We start from the raw sequence: 11,058 nt of genomic DNA, 5'->3' as shown, positions 1-11,058 counted from the left end.
TGCAGCAACGCTGCCTGGGGACTGCACCTGTCTCTTCACAGGCTCCCCCCAACACACCCCGCAGCCGAGGCCACGATTGCAGGACATCTGGCACCTCCGGTGAGGCACAGACTAAGGAAAGTCTAAACCCTGTCACTGAGAAAAGGGACCCTTGGAAAATGCTGCTTGAGACACAGGCAGCCCCAGCACTGCCATGACACGATACCACAATATAAGAAAGATATTAAACTATTAAAGACAGTCCAAAGGAGACACAAAATGGCGTGACAAGACACAAGACACGCAACCAAGATGGCGGAGGGCTGTGAGGGGAAGCAATAGGAGGCGGAGGAGTGGCTGAGTTCACTTGGTCTGTCCAACTTGGAGGAGACTGAGAGGAGACCTCATCAGAATCTACAATTTCTTCTTGAAGGAAAGAGGAGGGACAGGCACTGAACTCTTTTCTCTGGTTACACGATCCGAGGGACTGGCCTGGAGTTGTATCACGGGAGGTTTAGACTGGATATTAGATAAAAGTTCTTCCCCCAGAGGGTGGGTAGGCACTGAACAGGCTCCCCAGGGAAGTGGCCACAGCACCAAGTCTGACAGAGTGCAAGAAGCGGCTGGACAACGATCTCAAGCACAGGGACTCTTGGGTGTCCTGTGCAGGGCGAGGAGCTGCACTCGATGATCCTTGCGGGTCCCTTCCGAGTCAGGAGGTGCTCTAACACAGTCCCCTCCCCTCAGCCGCTCGCGGCGCCTCCCGCCATCGCCCCCTGCCGCGTCCCGCCGGCACCGCAGCAATGGCGGCCCCCACGTGAGCCCGACGCCGACCGCGGCTGCCGTGAGTGGAGACGGGCGGCCGAGTCCGGGGCGCGGCCAGGGCGGGCACCGCAGCCGGTCCCGCCGGTACCGCCGCACCCCCTGGCGAGCTCGGCACAAAATGGCCGCGGGGGGCGGTCGGGGCCGCGCGGGGGAAGGAAAGAGGCGAGGGTGGGGATCGGCACCGGGGGAATCCCGCCGCGGCAGAAGCTGCTCCGCAGCGACTGCGGACAGCGGCGGGGCGCCTGCAAGGGCGGCGGGGGTCAAACCGGGGCCTCTGAGCCGTGGCATCACGGCGAGGGCGAGCAGAGAATCGTTCAGTGACCCCGAGAGCCTGGACACATTTCCCCTCGGGCCCTGTTAGTGGTATTTGCACTTAGGATACCTCTGTCCGCCTCCAGAAGAGCGGTGTGAGGTAAACTTATCTAGCAAGCTACAAAGAAAGCGTGAGAGTAAGAGAGCCTTACACAGAGAGTAATCAGAATTGCGGCAGAAAACATCTCTTATTGCTGAAAACAGGCAACACGGTGGCAGGAGCACAGCCGGAGGAGATGTGAAGAGGTAGGGCGAACATAAAGCAAGTTGGTTGCAGTAACTAATTTGCATAGTAAGGAATCTACAGTCAGATTTCCTTTTTTATTCGGATACAGCTGGTGAAGCAATCAGGTAGTCTTGAACAGATTTAATGTTCAAACATTGCAGAGGAAAGTGATTGCTGTGTTTATTTCTTTATAAAAGTTGGAACTTCCCTTTTTAAATCTACTCTGATCATTGAAGCTAACAAGATTTCCCTTACCCTTCTTATCGGCGAGGCTAGTTGCTCCTGCTTTCCAGCCTAGTTGGTTTCTTTTTGCTCGTTCACACGAACTCTAAGTGCAAGAAAGAGAACATGTAACTTGAAGTGTAGGAGTTGCCTGCATTTCTTGTTTTAGAGTCAGTTTTTTATGAATTGAAGTGTTGAAACAAATTTCAAGAACTCTGACTATGGCCTCAAAAGGCTGGAGTAATAGCAGGCTGCGACAGCAAGGTGGCCCTGTTCCACCAGCCCAGCTGAACATCGTATTGTAGCTCTTGCATCAGCTGGCTTTTTGAAAGTTGTTTTCTCTAGTGCATCAAGGCTTTCTGGGCATGGCATGCACTGCAGCTGCACAGCCCAGCAGTAGGACGGGAAAAGTGGCATGAGCACTCCCGTTCCAGCAGCAACTCTTCAGACCTGCACTTAAATCCAGTGTTAAACTACAACTGCTCTTTGTTTTGAGTCTAAGCTTTGACTCAAATTTGAACAGTAAACCGGTGTTTCGTATCATGCAGTAGCCCGTGTCAGGGGTTCTCAAACTTGATTAGGGGTGTGGTAGAGAAAGATGCATGCATGTTGACAGATAACAAAATACTGCCTTTCTGCCTAGAGATACTTGTGTTATTTAAGACTTGGCAAAAATTGCTGCCCTCACTATCTCAATTATTTAAGTGCCAAAATCTCCTAGGTCAGCCAAATTCCATTAAACTCAGAGGAAAGTTATCTTAAATAAGCAGTGTACCAATTGTGAAGTTGTTGCATTTACTCCCCAAGGAAGAAAGGATTCTCATCAAGAGGGGGGTGAAGAGGTTAGCCAAACTTAATGTGTCATTTTTTTATTAGATGAGCTTTAACTTAGACTACTGAAAATTGAATGAAAAAACATGGAGAAGGGAGATAAGGAGCTTTTGGGATTAAAAAATAAAAATAAACCCCAAAGCCTTCATTACTATCTTACAGCTTTTTCTAAGTAGTACTTTGCTGTTGCAGTTCTGAAATTAATGAAGTGTGCATGGATTATTGCTGAGTGTATTTTACTTCAAAGCTGGTTATTCCCCAGAGGTCAGAGGTTTTGCATGTCTGTTAATACAGTACTTTCCAGACTACTTTTCTAATACAAACTTCTGGGTTTTGACTCATTGCCAGAAGAGCAAAATAACATCCTTACCTTTGCAGCTGTGACCACAATATAAAATCAAGCAGGAAGAAGAGCTGACGCTGAGGGTTGTTTTCACTGCACTTAAGGCACCTTGAGAGTGGGAGCTCCCACAAAGAGACAAACCCACTCATACCTTCCCTAAGCAACATAGCTGATAGGGTACTTGGCCTTTCTTTTATACCTGCCCCAGTTCAGCCAGCACAGGTGAATGCATCATGTCTGTTGAACAGCCCAGCTCCCTCTATGTGAGCATTGCTGTTGCACAACAGCTTCCCCCATCTGCCTGTGCCGCCTTACCCAGGCTGCAGCACAGCCCTCAGAGCAGCTCTGAGGATGGTTTGGTGGCAGCCCAGCTTGGGGTTGTTCTGGGAATTAGGAGGCGGCTTTAGACATAGGTCTGAAGGGTGGCAGCATCCGCTCTAGACAACCTTTGTCTGTAGACCTCTCTGCTTGTCCAACTCCCATCTGTACAAGTGCCACTAAAACAGATGTCAACAAGTGATGTGTGTGAATACCTACCTTGAAATGCTTGCATTTCAATAATGGGGAGAGGGGAAAGAAAGGCACTTAGCTGGATTTTTCTGTACAGTCACTCTGTTTGTGACTCAGTCTACAGTTTTGAGCTGTGATTTTGCATAACTGAGGAGGTTGCAGAAGGCTATATTATGTCTCAGTTTCTGGGAGGAGCAGTTATATGACCATCAGGCTAGTATGGGAGCTAACAAGATGCAGTTTTACTTTTTTCCTCTGGGCATATTGTAAGGAATGGGAAGTTCTTGAGAGTGTACTTCTGAAAGTATACCTGATACACAAGAATATTGGATTATGTTAGTAAAATTTCAGATTATCGGTTCAGCATTACTTCTTAGTCTTTTCCCTGTGGTGAGCAACTTGAAAAAGCATCACCAGGTACTTTATCCTGACATTTGTCTTTTAGCATGTTTAGGTGATCCTTTCTGGTATTAGAATGTTGTAAATGACAGAATCCTTTCATCTGCTTTGGTGCAGTGGTGGTTTTTTAACAGCTGCACAGCAGTAATAGCAGTTGAATTTAACCACCCCTTCCACCAGGGCAGAGTAATTTGCTTTTCTTGGTGTTCAAGTGTTTTCAGTAAGTGTTTGCATAGCATACCACTAACTAAAATACATCGTCCCTATTTCCAGAGCTCTCTGAGAGTACACTTCATATCTTCAGTACACAGCAGATGATAGGGGCTTTCCCCTGCCCTTCTTACCCCTCCCTACACCAAATAAAAAGTCAGTCCTGCTATTAATTTGATCACTACACTAAACATAGTAAGCCAAATTATCCATTACATCAAAATGTATTCTGCCATCATGTTATTAGACCTCTTATAGATCAAACTGGAGGCAAGCGAAGAGGGAATGTTTTCTCTTTTTCCTATCTGTAGCTGTATCTGCTTTGAAGATTGGCTTTGTAAGCTTCTCCCATTAACTAACAAAGAGATAGAAATCTTCCACATCCCTGTGTGCCTTCTCCAGATGTGGATTAAGTTCATTAATGGCAACAGTAATCTCCCAGACTGTCTGACAGGTGTTGATCTGTGCACAAGCACTAGTGCAGATTCTCACTTTGATGGTGCTAAATGAGTGAGAGCCAAGAGTGTGGGTTTGAAGCATTGTCTCCATGTACTGCAATTTGACTTGAACATGAGGTTCTCAGATGGATCACCAGAGGCTGCACCACCAGTGAATGCTCAGCACTCTCCACAGCTCATAGGTGGGAAAGTCCACGAGGGCAGGCAAGGGCTGACCTAAACCAGCCACACACACAGAACCCATAGTGGGAACACAACCCTCAGCATCAGGTATTTTCATTTGCAGACTCATGCTTATTCCTGATGTAGACATAGCCAGCAATAATTATAAAAATCCAGTCTAGATTTAAAATAATTAAAATTTACATATTAAACTCCTCCAGAAAGAAGACCCTTAAGAAATTGGAATATCTGTAAGGAAATTTGATCCAACAGAAGTCTAAAACTGTCCCATAGACCTCACACCATTCCTTTTCAGTCTTTTAGCACTCTACAGGAACCTCTACAACTGGTTGTATGGTATTGGTGAACACCAGAAATTGAAGGTGTAAACACAGGGTGATACACCAAGATCTGGACTACTCGAAAAGACATAGTCATCTGAACACCATTCATTTTAATTTAACATGAAGGATCCATCACTTGAGGCTGGGAAATGTATGTGGGGTGCTTGGGAGGTAGGAGTAAATTAAAAAATAGACTACAGAGGCATTTGTGGATGCAGATAGGTCCATTTGGCAGGTTATAAGTAAGTAGAAGGAATGCAAGTCTTACCAGAGATAAAAATAAATAGATTTGTCCTGTTCATCACATAAGAGAACCATGAAAGAAGTTTTAACATTAAAACCAGGCACAGAAACAAAAGTTAAAAAGGTTAGAGAACTGCAAGAACCTGCTCTGGAAAGCATGTGAGATAAGAGTGATTATGATTCATTTGACATGCTTAGAGGAAATTCAGTTACTTTCCATACAGGTGTGGTTTTATTAGAGATTGCTGCTGGGCTGCTGTTCATCCTGAGGGGGGGAAAAAGTGTAAGCCAGTAGGGGAAAGAGACCTTGTCAGGTAAAGAGTCAAGGATAATTTAGATGGAGGCACAGTGAGGAAAATAAGCCATGAAATACCTTATTTAGCAGGATGGTGTTTTTTTCCTGAGGTCTAAAAATGAGGAACACTATTATCTTGATAAATCTTTCATGTCTTGTAAGCACAATGCAGATGTCACTAAGTCTTATATATAGCCTTGCTTACTCTGATTTCTGGTATAATTTTCTTCTGGCCCCTCCACAAAATTAAAACCTCTTCAAAACACATAGTTAGTATCCCTTCAGTGCCCTTCCCTGTCAGTACCCATATCAAGCAGATGACAGAATGATTTTTCCCCTGTACTACCTCTGCACCATTATCTCCAGCCGTAATAAAGGCAGACTTTGGAGAAATGTTTGCCATATTTGGTGCTACTGGTTGTCCAGTAAATATCTTACCAATGCACAGTCTAAGGAAGGAGACACAGCCTACCTGTTTACACAAGTGACACTGCATTGTTTTTGCGTGACTTAAGTATGACACATTTAACTTCTAGTCAATAAAATTTTTAGGCTTGGATTTTTGCTTTGGCACCTTAATATCATCTCTCCTGAAGATCCTGAGAGCAGCAACATGATGTAGTTCATACACCAACACATTGTGACTACAGAGTTTAGATGGAAGAATGATGTTGCTTATTCCAATAGGACTGGAAAGCAACTGTCAGCACTTAGAACTACAATGTGAGCTGCATGTGATTTATTAGAGCTGCAGCTATCTAAGCTTAATCCTGGCATCCAGGAACATTTCCTTGGGTTTTGAATGGACACATACATTTGTAGACACAGCTGTACAAGCACTGAGAGAGAAAACTACAAGCCTACGTGCTTCAGAGCCTGCACTAAGTTAAAAACATAGAGTATACTAGCACAAGTGAAAGGGAGAGCTGCTGTGTGCAACTTGATCATTACATTCGGTCTAGCTGTTGCATAGACACAAAACTGCTCTACAAGTGCTGGTTTGCTGTAGTACAACATTTCTACACGTAGCATGGTTAAGAGAGCCCACCTTAACAGATGCTTTAGAATAAATAGTTCTTCTAAGATTTCCTGTGCTGAATAGAAGTACATTAAGAAGATGGAAGCCATTGCATACCACTTGGAAAAGGGTAATTAATAGCTTACCAAGACGCCCATATGCACCACATAACAGTCATCAATCCTTGTCAAAAATAAAAATATGTCAAAATATGAAGCCTAGGGCATTTTCACTTAGTTTCCTACCTAAAGTAGCTGTAGGGTCCTGTGACTCTTCTTAACATTAGAAGCTCACAGGTACCTTCTCTCAAATTTTGTTGCCTCTCTCTTGCTACTCTTTTTAACCTTTCTTCTTTGAGTCTCACAGGTGCAAAGTTTTCAGTTGAATTAACTCTGCCTTATCCAGAAGTGGTGAGGAAGGTGTTTCTCTGAATATTAGTCTTGCTAGATATAAAGGACTAATGCTTAAAAAACCAAGTTGCCTGAATTTCTGTTACTTCAGGAGTTTGGGGATTGTTTTGTTTTGATTTGTTTTCCAGTCAGAATTCTACAGACTTCTGAGCAAATGAGTTAACTCCAGGGGTGTACACTGTTAAACACAGGATGTTTGCTTCCCATATTTATTACAAAATCTACAGTGATCTCCACAGAGCTTCCATTTAATTGGAGTTTTGCCACCAGCTTAAATAGGTAGCTCAGGTCCAAATTCATTAACAGAATGGAAAGGTTTACTCCAAGTGTGTGATGTAGTAGAAAGATTAGAAGCTGAGCAGTTGCCTCTACATGGTGAGCATGTCTGAGCTTGATGAGGTTATTTCCTGAACCTAAACTATAAACAAGGAACCGTGCAAAATTGCAAACCTGCATATGGGATGCATCTGCTGGAAATTATGACAAAAACTAACAATCTTCACCTCGCTGAAGTCAGTGAAACATTTTCCATGTACTTGATTGGAGCCAGGATTTTGCTGTAGGCGCTTACACTTTAATTTTGCAGGAATTAATGCACATCACACAGTAAATACCTCTGAAAAATGTTTTAGCTCCTCTCCTTTCCAGTTTTCCCTTTTTCTTCAGGCTGAGTTTTAAATTGCTTTCCAAAACCTTTTCCATCTCACTCCCCTTTTTAAATCAGAAACTGAATAGATATCCTTTCAGCATTCTGCTTGAGCAACACCAATGGCATCACTTTTACACTGTATTAATCATGATGCACAATATGTCTTCCATCAGAATTGCAAAGCACTTAACAAATATTAATTAAGTACTGCGTCTCTGTGAGGTGTGTAAGTAATTAATTTTATAAGCCAATGCCATTTAAAAGAGAGAGAAGGGTGGATTCTCATCTTAGTGCATAGCTTCTTACTCGTTTACAGATATTTTCTTCTGAGGTGTCTAGACCTGAAATAAGTTCCTTATGTAGCTTTTGTAATGGCATCAGTAACAGGCACAATTGTGAAGCTGAAATGCAATCTCTCATATTTCCATTATGTGAAAACATGTCCTCTCAAATTCATTGTCAAATGTAATTGTGGTAAATCAAGTCAGTAGAGAAGACTGGGGAAGAATTTGAGACTTAAGCTCTAGCCCTGCCTTCACTTCATTAGAACAGGTGTTCCTAAGCTTTTGGTGTCCTATGTTTGCTTTTTTGCAGGTAGGAATTTACTTCCTGGATGCTACAGGCTTCCTTTTCCCAGACACATTTACTCTTTGCACCTGGAAATCACATTTAGGCAGATTTTGAGGGTTTCATAAATTTGTCTGGGCTTTCTGGATGTGTGGTAGCTGTAGAGAGCAGACCCTTCTGAACTGGTTGCTGCATGCCTGGGAACTCTGGATGTCAGCACTGTGAGCACACAGCAGTTACTGGACATGAAGCCCCTCACAGGAGCAGCTCTGTGTGTGTGCTGTGCTGTCCAGCCATGCATATGAAGTGCAACATACCAGAAGCAGCAGACTTGATGTAGACATTGCTGTGCAGTCAGGCCCACACTTTCAGGGCAGAACTGCATAGTTATTTGCATATAGATTATGCATCCCCTGTTCCAGTGTGTTGCAACTGCTGCATATGTACACAGTTTTTCCTACCTGTTAAATCCTCTGCAGACCTATGGGATTTCTACCGCTCTAGTCTGCACACTGATATAGACACACTCCTCCAAAAAAACAGAACCCTTACTTGTTCTTACTTCTCCTGTCAATTCCTTCTTCCCTTCTAATAACAAGTCCTTGAAATAAGACAGTTCTTCCATGAGACACATTCAGACAATTTCAGTTTTCACAGAAGAGAGATGTGGCAGTCCCCAGTCCTTTTTCCCTCCCCAGGAGTCCTTGGTAATTTTGCTGCTTACCATGCCCTGGTTCTGACATGTTGGATCTCTCTGTTAGCCACTTTGATCTGGAAGAAAACCAGCAGAAAGGTGGGTGGCTTTCTCTGGTGTAGTGAGGTAAATAGCTGACTAAATGACAGGTATGACGTAGAGGATCCGCACATCTGCAGACGATACCAAGCTGTGAGGTGTGGAGGGAAGTGAAGACAGTTATGACACTTGGCAGGTTTGAGAGGTAAGCCTGTGTGAACCTTGTGAAGTCCAACAAGGCCAAATGCAAGGTGCTGCAGATGGACTGGGGTAATCCCAAGCACAAATAGGCTGGGCAGAAAATGGATTGAGAGCAGCTCTGGGGTGAAGGAGTTGGGGGTGGTGGTTGACGAGAAGCTTGACATGACCCAGTAATGTGCCCTTGCAGCCCAAAAATGCCGTGTCCTGGGCTGCATCCAAAGCAGCGTGGCCAGCAGGGCCAGGGAGGGGATTCTGCCCCTCTGCTCTTTTCTCGTGAGACCCTATGTAAAATGCTTTGTCCAACATAAGGACATGGACCTGTTAGAACAAATCCAGAGGAGGGCTATAAAGAAATTCAAAGGGCTGGAGTACCTTTTCCTGTGACAGCAGGCTGAGAGAATTGGGGATGTTCTGCCTAGAGAAGAGAAGACTCCAGAGAGACCTTGAAGCAGCTTTCCTGTACCTAAGGGGGACCTTTAAAAAGCTGCAGAGAGACTTTTTACAAGGGCCTGTGATGATAGCACAAGGGGGGATAGTTTTAAACTCAGAGTAGGTTTACATTAGATATTAGGGAGAAATTCTTCACTCTGAGAATGTTAAAACATGGGAACAGGTTGTCCAGAGGAATGCCCCATCCTTGAAAGTATTCATGCCCAGGTTGGGTGGGGCTTGAGCATCCTGATCTAGTAGCACCCCTCGCCATGGCAGGAGCTTTGGAACTAGGTGATCTTTGAAGTTCCTTCCAACCCAAATGATTTATGTGATTCTATGATCAGGGGAGTACTGAGATGTTGCAAATGCAGTTGGGAGGATGGCAAAGAGATTGAGAGACCTGACCTCTCACTTTTGCAAGTGACTTGTTAGATCAGCTTAGCTGCCTGTGAAGTGGTAATTTGGTTTGGTTTTTTTACAGGAGAGAGGTCCTACATTGCCTCTTTTTCTCTTCTCCTTGGAAATGTCATTCAGTCTGGGAAAATTTGGCTGGATTCAGTTTTTCATCACAACACTACATTAGAATAATATATTTGGAAGGGTTATCAAGGATTTTCTACATTGCTTTCTTACAGGCATTTGCATATAAACTTTATTCCAGTGGCCTCACACCAGTTGGGTTGTTTTTCACTTCTATTCATATGTTGGAGGCTAAAACCATTGCTATAATCATGTTCATAAACCTCTATGATTTTTAAACATGCTTATTCTGATTCTTTGTTATCCTCAAAAATACTTTGAATCCATTATCTTGCTTTGTTGGATTCGTTTCAAAATTGTACCTAAAGCTAAATACACCTCCCATGTTGTGTGGAAACTGCTTTGAAATTAAACAGAAATTTGAAAAGCTTCTGTTGGATGCCTCTGAGAGTATCAAACACATGAAATATTCTTCCCAACCCCTTGAAAATTAAGAAATAAATAAATATTTTTTCCCCCTTCTTCCAGCTACATTTGAACTGGAAGAACATAAAATCACACCATGATGAAATTCTGATTTTTCCTTCAGTATTGTTTGAAAAATCATGGAAGACTTCAGTGCATTAATAAAGCAGTTTAGACACCCGTCTGCCACAGTGGTGGAGCTCAGAAGATCAAAAGAATATTCTCATCTGCTTGACACACACACACCCAGTGTTCATTCATTAATGGCATACTTTCAGCGTAGGTTATAACTGTACACATTGTACAACAAAGCAGTGCCATGAAGTCCCCTGTCCCTAGGGAGCAGAAAAAAAAGTAGTTGATTAAAGCATTCTCAGCAGCTGAGACTATCCCTAACGCTGACATGTTCTACTGTGAACTTTGAAAGGGTGGGAAGAATAACTGCTCACCACCATCTTCATTTGATGGTATTGTTCAGAATAAATCCCCCGCTGGCAGAATAATCCTTGATAAGAGGCGTTCTAGCTTTCAGAAGTCATTCTCTCAAAGCAAACACAGTGGGGGGATGTTGTAGTATCAGTGCTCCATGAAGTATGCCAAATTGGTTTGGGGTTGCCCATCTGTTTTGTTGACAGAAAGTGGAGGTCTAGATGTGTGTGTCTTAAACCAAATATGACCCATTTTAAGTTCTGAAGTAAAAGAGAGTTCATCCTTCCCTGACAGAGACAAGATCCATTGTGCTCT

At 43.5% G+C, this 11,058-nt stretch overlaps 1 protein-coding gene across 6 annotated transcripts in view; it reads left to right on the top strand.

The window, feature by feature from the left end:
* Positions 1–730: 730 nt before the first annotated feature.
* LOC107200204 (cytochrome c oxidase assembly factor 1 homolog) overlaps positions 731–11,058 on the top strand; it is a 51,941-nt gene continuing 41,613 nt past the window's right edge. For 2 of the 6 annotated variants that reach the window (XM_015618345.3, XM_015618349.3), the window contains exon 1: positions 731–823. The gene's annotated coding sequence lies outside the window, so the exon portion shown is untranslated. Of the gene's footprint in view, positions 824–1,236; positions 1,363–11,058 lie in introns of those variants that run through there. The other 4 variants (XM_015618347.3, XM_015618342.3, XM_015618343.3 and 1 more) reach the window with 3 other exon arrangements.

The sequence above is a fragment of the Parus major genome, chromosome 2, assembly GCF_001522545.3.
Source record: "Parus major isolate Abel chromosome 2, Parus_major1.1, whole genome shotgun sequence".
NCBI classification, from domain to species: domain Eukaryota; kingdom Metazoa; phylum Chordata; class Aves; order Passeriformes; family Paridae; genus Parus; species Parus major.
This window is presented reverse-complemented; position numbering and strand designations above follow the sequence as displayed.